Genomic DNA, 10217 nt, shown 5'->3' with positions numbered 1-10217 from the left:
TTCAAAATTGGATTCAATCCTTTCCAACTCTCCTGCTGCTTTATCAACTAAGTTTATGTAACATTCTAAATATTTTGTTGTCATTTCAACAGTGTTTATAGGATCTCTACCAGAAATAGTTTCCATCTCAAGAAACCACTTTCTTGGCTCATCTGTAAGAAGCAACTTCTCATCCATTCAAATCTGATCCATGAGATTGCAACAGTTCAGTCACATCTTCAGGTTTCACTTCTAATTCTATTTCTCTTGCAACTTTCACTATTTCTGTAATTACTAATGTAAATGATAGTTTGGTGAGTGCAGCAAACTACTATGGCAGGTAGATGCCTACCTAGCAAACCTGCACATTCTGCACATATATCCCAGAACTTAAAGTATATAAAAGATTTTTTTTTACTTTAAAGAAGTTATATATATATTCCCGGTAGACTTTTTTTTTTAATTTTTGAGACGGAGTTCACTCTTGTCACCCAGGCTGGAGTGCGGTGGCGTGATCTTGGCTCACTGCAACCTCTACCTCTCCTGGTAGACTTTATGTAATACAGAGGAACAATAAAATTCAGTATAAATGTGAGCAAATGTCAATTAATTTTGAAAAATAAAGTCATACCCATTTGTTCGTCAATATGTACTGAGTATTGGATCAAGCTCTAGAGATACAATAAGACAAAGATGATCAAAACTTGTTCTCAAATTACATAGTCTTCTGGAGGATATAAATAAATAAATATTATACATCTAGAAATCTGTGCTAAATTAGGAGAAGTACCAAGTTTTATAAGTAGAATCGTGTTTCCCTCAAAATTTATATGTTGAAGTCCTAAGCTCCAGTGCCTCAGACTGTAACTGTATTTGGAAATAGGGTCTTAAAAGAGGTAAGTAAGTTAAAATGAGGTCATTAAAATGAAACAGAATCCAATAGGACCAGGAAATTTGAACACAAATTTGAACCCATATCAGTACAAAGGGAAGAACATGTAAAGGCCTAGGCAGAAGCCAAAAAGAGCAGCCTTGGGGAAAAAAGCAACCCTTTCAACACCTTATCTCAGAGTTCTAGCTTCCAGACTGTGAGAAAATAAATGTTTGTTTTTTAGCCACCTAGTCTGAGGTACTTTTTCTATGGTAACCCTGAGAAAACTGGAAAAGGTATCTAACACACATATGGATGAGCTGGAATGGTCTTTCTGGTATAGGTGACAAATTCTGTGTAGAGAAAAAAGAAATGCTTGAAAGACCAGAGTCCAAGGGAAAAAATGATGATGTTAAGGGTATAAAATGTGTAACTTGTTTGAAATGAAAAGTATAACATGTTATTGACAAAAGTTGAAGCTGGAGAAGTACACAGCTCCAAATTTCAGAGCCTCATATAGTATGGTAAGGACCAATAAAGTCAAGAAGAAGCCATTCAAGGCTATCGAGAAGTTATATGTTCAGATTTATTTTTTAATTTTAACATATTGTTGCTGTAGTCTGAAAATTGATTGAGAGCTCCATATTGGGAAATATAAATAACAAACATCCTGAAAAGGATTTTCTGTTGGAAAATCAATAATTACCCTGAACAATATGTAGTAAACATATCTTAAATCCATAGCTTAGCGGAACTGGGAATGAATGTGCAAAATCTTAAATATCCAAAATAACAAAAACAAGCTTTAAAAAATCCAGGTATCTGATATGTATGAAAGACACATAAATAGTAAATGAAATAAAATAAATTAGAGGCTTATTAAAGCGAATACTAAGAAATTTTGGGTACTTATGAATTAGGTACCTACAAATAACAGAAAAATAATGCATAACAAGTTGTACAATATGCTGGGTAGATATGCTGAGTTTGTATGTATCAAATAAAATAGTTTTGGTGTATGTAAATAAAAAAATGAACTGAACTACAAGGAAAAATGGAAAAATCCGTAATAATTGCAGAATAGCTTAGTATTTCTAGTCCAATAATTAATAGACCAATGGAACAAATATGCTAAGTGTTCGAAAAATTTATCGGCATAATTAAGTCACTAAAGTAATGAACAACTCATTTATGTACAAAAGTCTGTATCCAGTACTAACAAGTTACATTATTTTAAAGCCCACAGATTGTTCAGGCACAATGGCTCACACCTATAATCCCAGCACTTTGGGAGGCCAAGACGGTTGATAACTTGAGGTCAAAAGTTTGAGACCAGCCTGGCCAACATGGCGAAACCCCTTCTCTACTAAAAATACAAACATTAGTCACGTGTGGTGGTGGGTGCCTGTAATCTCAGCTACCCAGGAGGGCAAGGCAAGAGAATTGGTTGAACTCCGGAAGTGGAGGTTGCAGTGAGCCAAGATCACACAACTGCATTCCAGCCTGCGTAACAGAGTGAGACTTTGTCTCAATAAATAAATAAATAAATAATAAAAATAAAATAAAGCCCACAGTGAACATGAGTAATTTGATAATATATTAGGTTGTAACTAAATTTCAACAAACTTCAAAAAAACACAATATAATATTGATACTTTTTTATTTTCAATGAAATTTAGAATCAATCAAAATATTAGTTTAAAGGTTGAGTAAAAATTAGAAAATGCACATGTAAGTAATTCAAAGGTCAAAGAAAATATAATAAATATACACAAGTGAACTATATTGAAAACACTGCTAGTATAAGAAATGACACAAAGCTTAAGCAATGCTTAGAGGATAATAAATCAAATGTCTTTGCTTGTATGGGCAAACCAGAAGAATTAGTAAATGTCGAGCTAAGCATCTAATGTATGAAATTAGAAAATGAATACAACTAAATAGAGAAAGGTAAAAATAATTGAATTGTAGGTATAATGCTTAACTGTACAATGTTAAAAGATAAGAGAAAAAAAAGCAGAACAAGTTGGCTCTGAAAAAAACATACACTTATTTTGTGCAAGATTCATTGAGATAAAAGAGCAAAGTGGTTGGAAGATAGATATTAGTTTAGATACAACAGATATTAAAAATAACAAAAGAATACTATAAAAAACTTTATGCTAAAATATTGTAAATTTTGCAAAAATAATTGGAAGCATATTGTATGCAAGCTACTTTAAAAGAACAGCATTTGTCAATTATCATTAAGAAATTAATTTGGCTGTTAAAAATCTTACCATTTGCCAAGAGTGGTTGCTTATGCCTATGATCCCAGCCTTTGGAAGGCTAAGGCAAAAGAATCACTTGAGGCTAGTAGTTTGAGACCAGCATATGCAACATAGTGAGACATTGTCTCTGCAAAATATTAAAAAATTAGCTAGGCTTGGCAGTACATACCTGTGGTCCCAGCTACTCGAGGCTGAGGCAGAAGGATTTCTTAAGCCAAGGAGTTTGAGGCTGCAGTGAGCTGTGATCACTTCATTGCAGTCCAGCCTAGGTTACAGATTGAGACCCTGTGTCTAAAACAAAACAAAAATGCCACAGTGAAACCACCAGTCTGTGTTTTATGATTTAGATCTACCAAATACTTCATCTATATGTACATCTAATTTTATATAAATAGAAAGTTTCTGTTAAAGTTAGTTATACACTTGCCACACAGTCAAAGATATCTACTCGTAGGTATTTACATAAGAGATGGGAAAATATATAGTCATATAAAATATTTTACTCAGATCTTCATAGCACTTTTATAATAGTTGAAAACTGGAAACAACCCAAACATTCATCAATTGATAAACGGACGAAGAGATTGTAGAATAATCATGCAAGGACATACTACTCAACAATGTAACGTAAGTGCTGATACATTCAACATCACAGATGTTTGTCAAAAACATTTTGTGAAGTAAAAAAGCAGAAAATCTACATAATGTATGACACTCTCTGGGTAACATTTTAGAAGACACAAAGCACATTATGCCACAGACAAGTTAGTAATTGTCAGGGGCTGAGGACTGAGGGAGGAACTGACCAACAAAGAACATGAAGGCATTTTTGACTGATGGCGTTTTTTAACGTCATGATTGTTGTGGCCACTATATTCTGTATACATTTGTCAAATTGATCTAATTGTACATGTAAAATTACTGAAAATTTTGTATGTAAATCACTCCTCAAAAGGTTGACTTTTTTTAAAAAAAGTCAATTTTTGGCATGAAACTTTTATCTGATCCATTACTTTATGCTTAAACTGAAGAAAATTTCACTGTTTTATTTCACTATTAAGTTATTTGAGACCTTAATAAACATTAAGATTTTTAACGAGAGTCCTATAAACTTGAGAACAAAACTTGCATATCAAAGTATACAGAATTATGTATATGTGTAATGGAGAAAATATGTAACAGTATTAAAGATTCCAACAGCTGCTATGAAATTAAATGTTGCAAATGGGTGATTTTTGTAAAAGGATGCATGAAGAGTCATGGTAATCACCAGCCAAAAAGTTTTAAATTAAAAGATTTGTTCATGAAAAAAATGTATTTTAAAGAAAACTAAGGGTACCTGCATGTGCTGCCCAGAGACCTGAGATCTGGCTTGTATAGAGCCTGCTGCTGCCACTGCTGGTATCCACATATGCTAATCAGGGACTTGAGAACTAGCTTACCCAGTGCCTCTGTCACCAACAAAACTGCCCCACAGCCTCTATAAGCAATTATAACCTAAGCCACGGGGGAACATGCAGACACCCTGACACTGAGTATAGCCAACTAAATCATATGGAGACTACACTACAATGGCCATTCAGAACAAAAACCCAAAACACCCTACCCAACTGACACTGTAGATAAATCTACAGTAAAAAGTCTTCCTCTATGAATGTTATTTAATTAAATTGGAACAAGTGACTGTTACACCAGATGTGCAGACATCAAGGTAGAGACATAAGAAACATGAAAAAGCAAAGAAACATAGTTTCTAAAGGAACAAAATAATTCTCTAGTAACAGATGCCACAGAAAAGGAAATCTGCAAAAGGCCTGAAAAGTAGAAAATAATGATCTGAAGAAAACTAAGCTAGACATGAGAGAACACAGGTAGACAATAAAAACGAATTGGGAAACCAATTCATAATCTGAATAAGAAATAAAACATAGAGATACATATTTTAAAAAGAACCAAATAGAAATCTTAGATTAAAAAATTCAGTGAAAGAAATAAAAAACATAATCAAGAGCTTTAACAATAGACTAGATAAAGCAGAAGAAAGAATTTCTGAACTTGAATAAAGGTCTTTTGAAATAATCCAGTCAAACAAAAAAATGAATAAAGAAAGTCTGTGTGAAATATGGTGCACCATTAAGTGAACAAATCTTTCCATTTTGAAAGCTACAACGGTGAAGAGAGGAGAAAAGCCATGCAAAATATATTAAATAAAGTAACAGTTGAAAACTTCCCAAGTCTTGGGAAAGCTATAGACATCCCAAGATTCAAAGATTCACAAATAGATTAAACCATGAAAGTCGTATTAAAGGCACATTATAGTTAAACTTTCAAAAGTAGAAGTCAAAGAGAGAACTATCAAAACTGCAAGAGTAAAATGTCAGGTTACATATATGGGAATACCCATCAGATTATCAGTAGAATTCGGAGCAGAAAAATTCCATGCCAGGAGAGAATGAGATGAGATAAAGTGCCAAAAGAAGAAAACAAAACAAAACAAAACAATGTCTAAATGTGTTAAGACTTTGGAGGACTGTTGGGAAGGCTTAATTGGTTTTGAAATGTGAGTACATGAGATTTGGGAGGGGCCAGAGCGGAATGATATGGTTTGGCTGTGTCCCCACCCAAATCTCATCTTGAAATTCTATGTGTTGTGGGAGAGACCTGGTGGGAGGTAACTGAATCATGGGGACAGGTCTTTCCTGTGCTGTTGTCATGATAGCAAATAAGTCTCAAGAGATATGATGGTATTTTAAGGGGGTGTTTCCCTGCACAAGCTCTCTCTTTGCCTGCTGCCATCACTTAGGATGTGATTTGTGCCTCCTTGCCTTGCACCATCGTTGTGAGGCCTCCCCAGCCATGTGGAACTGTAAGTTAATCAAAACTCTTTTTCTGTAAAGTGCCCAGCCTTGGGCATGTCTTTATCAGCAGTGTGAAAATAGACTAATACACTGGCCAAATATAGCATAACAAGATTGAACCAAGAAGAAATAGAAAACCTGAACACTTTGATATCTAGTAATGAGATTGAATAATGTCTTACAACAAAGAAAAGCCCAAGACCAGATGGTTTTACTGCTAAATTTTTACCAAGCTTATAGGGAAGAACTAACATAAATTCTTTCCAAAATACCTTAAAATGTTAAATAGAATAGAATTTTTTATAATTTATTTTCTAAGACCAGCATTGCCCTGCTGCCAAAGCCAGACAGACACAACAGCAATAGTAAAAATCTTTAGGCGGCTGGGCATGGTGGCTCACACATGTAATCTCAGCTCTTTGGGAGGCTGAGGAGGGTGGATCACCTGAGGTCAGGAGTTTGAGACCATCCTGACCAACATGGAGAAACCCCATCTCTACTAAAAATACAAAATCAGCCAAGCATTGTGGTGCATGCCTGTAATCCCAGCTATTGAGGGGGCTGAGGCAGGAGAGTTGCTTGAACCAGGGAGGTGGAGTTTACATTGAGCTGAGATCATGCCACTGCACTCCAGCTTGGGCAACAAGAGTGAAACTCCTTCTCAAAAAAAAAAAAAAAAAAAAAATATTTAGGCCAATATTTCCAATGAATATAGATACAAAAATCCTCAACAAAATACTAGCTAACTGAATCCAACAGCATATCAAAACTATAATAACTCATAGTAAAATGGAATCAATCCCAGGCATGCAAGAATAGTTTAAAATACACAAGCAAATAAACATGATATATCACATCAAAAGAATATCTGAGAGAAACTATATAGTCATCTTGATAGATGCAGAAACATCATTTAATAAAATGCAACATCCCTTCGTGACAAAAATTCTAAATGACTTAAGTATTGAAGGAACATACCTCAACACAATAAAGACTATATATGACAAACCCACAGCTAACATCATACTGAAAAGGGAAGAACTGAAAGATTATCCTATTAGAACTAAAACAAGAGAGCAACGCCCACTTCCCTGCTGCCATCCAACATAGTACAGAGTCTTAGCCAGAGCAATTAGGCAAAAGTGAGAAATAAAGGGCATCTAAATTGGAAAAATAGGAAGTCAAACTGTCTCTTTTTGCTGATGATATGATCTTATATATAGAAAAACCTAAAGCATTCACTAAATAACTCTTAGAACTGGTAAATGAATTAAGTAAAGTTACAGGATGCAAAACAAACATAAAATAATTAGTAGTATTTATATACACCAATAACAAACTAACTGAAAAAATATCAAGAAACTAATCCCATTTACAATACCTACCACAAATAAAAACTTAGAAATAAATTTAACCAAGGAGAGGAAAGATGTCTAAAATGAAAACTACAAAACACTGGTAAAATAAATCGAAGATATAAACAAATGGAAAGACATCCCATGCTTATCGATTGAAATAATTAATATCATTAAAATGACCATACTATTCAAAGCAATCTACAGATTCAATGCAATCTTTATTAAAAGTCAATGACATTTTCACAGAAATAGAAAAAATCCTAAAATTTGTATGGAACTACAGTAACAATAAAAAAAAAACCCACTTAGCCAAAGTAATACTGATGAAAAAGAACAAGGCTGGAGACATCACATGATCTGATTTTAAACTACATTATAAAGCTATAGTAGCTAAAACAGCATAATGTTGGTATAAAAACAGATATACAGATCAATGAAACAGGTTAGAAAACCCAGAAATAAATCCATGTCTTTAGAGCCAACTGATTTTTAACAAAGGACTGGAAATCTATATGCAAAGTAAATAAACAGACCCTGATCTCTCACCATATAAAAAATCAACCAAAATGTATTAGGCTTAAATTTGAGGCTCAAACTATAAAACTGCTAGAGAAAAACAGGGAAAATGCTTCGGCACATTGGGCTAGGCAAATATTTTATGAATAAGACTTCAAAAGCACAGACAACCAAGCCACAAATAGACAAATGAAATTGTAAACAAACAAATAATTGTCTGCACTGCAAATGAAACATAATAGAGTTGAGACAATTAGTATAATGGGAGAAAATATTTGCAAATACATCTGACAAGCGACTAATACGCAGAATATGGAAGAAATTCAAATAACTCAAATGTAAAACACCAATTAAAAAGTGGGCAAAGCACCTGAACAGACATATCTCAAAGAAAGATATTGGAATAGCCAACGAGTATATGAAAAAAGTTCAGCATCACTAATAATCAAATTAATGTAAATCAAAACTACAAGGAGATACCATTTTTACCCTAATTTAATTACTATTATCAAAAATACAACATAACATCTGCTGGTAGGGATGTGGGGAAAAGGGAATTATTTTATGTTGTTAATGGTAATGTAGATTAAATATTCATCAACTGATAAATAAAGAAAATGTGGGATATACACAAAATGGATTACTATTTAGCCATGAAAAAAAATGCAATCCTGTCATTCACAGCAACATGGGTGAGCCTGGAGGACACTAACTTAAGTGAAATAAGTCAGGCACAGGAAGATAAGCACCTTATGTTCTCAGTCATATGTGAGATCTATATTATTATTATTATTACTGTTAGTTTTCTTTTTTATAAAACATTGAACTCATGGAAGTACACAGTGGAACTGTGATTATTAGATGATATTTTAGGAATAGTAGAGAATTTAAAAATATATTATCAACACATCTGACTTATAAAAGAATCTCAATTTTAAGAATTACTCTTCCTATTCTTTTAACATATATAGCATCCTTAAAGTTTAATCATCTGATAAAATAATTCAGCTTATAAAATACTTTAGAGATTAAAGATTGAGTTAGTGGTTTAGAAGATCAATTTATGAAATTTTACGATTGTTTAAACTCCTGTATTATAGAAATTTCTCCATCAAATAATTGTACAATTTTTATATGACTTATTATAATGGTTTATACCTGACAAAATTAGGTTGAAAATCAACAATATAAAAATGACATGACCCTTTCTCATATTTGTATTGAGCACTTTTGAACACTTAAACTAATCTACAGCACACGTTCATTCAGCAAGTACTTTATTATTAAGGGTGTTAAGATTCTCTGAGCACTTGATATACATAAAATTTCATAAGACAAATATAAGTACAATAAGATAAAGAATAAAACTGCTTCAGATAATAAGTAGTAATAAGAAAATAAAACTCAGTGATGTATTACTGCTTCAATTTGGGTCACTTTAAGAAGGTGACAGTTGAGTTTAGGAGCTATATTGTAATTAAAAGCTTAGTAGACCAAGCATTGGAGCATTTGGAAAAATATTCAAGACAGGGATGTAAATGGTTGCTGTGAGACAACATGTCTGGAAGGGAACCTGTGCAGCCGAGATTAAAAAAGGAAAAAATGAATAAAGTTAAAAGAGGTAACAATAAGAAATAAACCACTATTGAGGAATGACTAAATTTTGAACAAGAAAAGTATATTACTAAATATATATATGTGTGTATGTATATATATACACACATATATACACACACATAAATACACATAAATACACACACATATATACACAGTCTGTGTGTGTATATATACACACACATAAATATATACACACAGTCACATATGGTTTATCCCCTCAAAAAACTTCATAAAAGATGAAGTTTTCAGAGCATAGTCTAGGGGTCGATATATGATATATCTATGTAGATGTGGATATATAGATAATGAAATAACGTGTGATAATCATATATATATGATTAATGCTATTAAGAGGGGAATACTGGGTTTAAACTTTATACATTTATATATACCTATTTTTATTATAAATTTATTTGACATTTGTTGACAAATTTTTCTATACTCTTATGAAATGATGCCCAGAATTGTACTGTGTCATGAGTTAGTCTTTCATTTTCAAAAGTCAACGATCATATTTCAAATTGTAAAGAGTGTATGAACTCATCATTTATTTAATTTGTAATATATTACATACCATGTTACTGCGTATTCAGAAACTATCAGCATGCTTTGGTTCAATACTAAATAAATAGTATAATATTATCATTCATTTATTTGGTAAGGAAAATATTAGAACATAACTTTGATTTAGCTCAAAATATAAAGGTACTGAAGGTTTTTTTTTTTTTTTTTTTTTTTTTTTTTTTTT

Source organism: Rhinopithecus bieti, unplaced genomic scaffold, assembly GCF_001698545.2.
Source record: "Rhinopithecus bieti isolate Rb0 unplaced genomic scaffold, ASM169854v2 scaffold_44774, whole genome shotgun sequence".
Lineage (NCBI taxonomy): Eukaryota > Metazoa > Chordata > Mammalia > Primates > Cercopithecidae > Rhinopithecus > Rhinopithecus bieti.
This window is presented reverse-complemented; position numbering follows the sequence as displayed.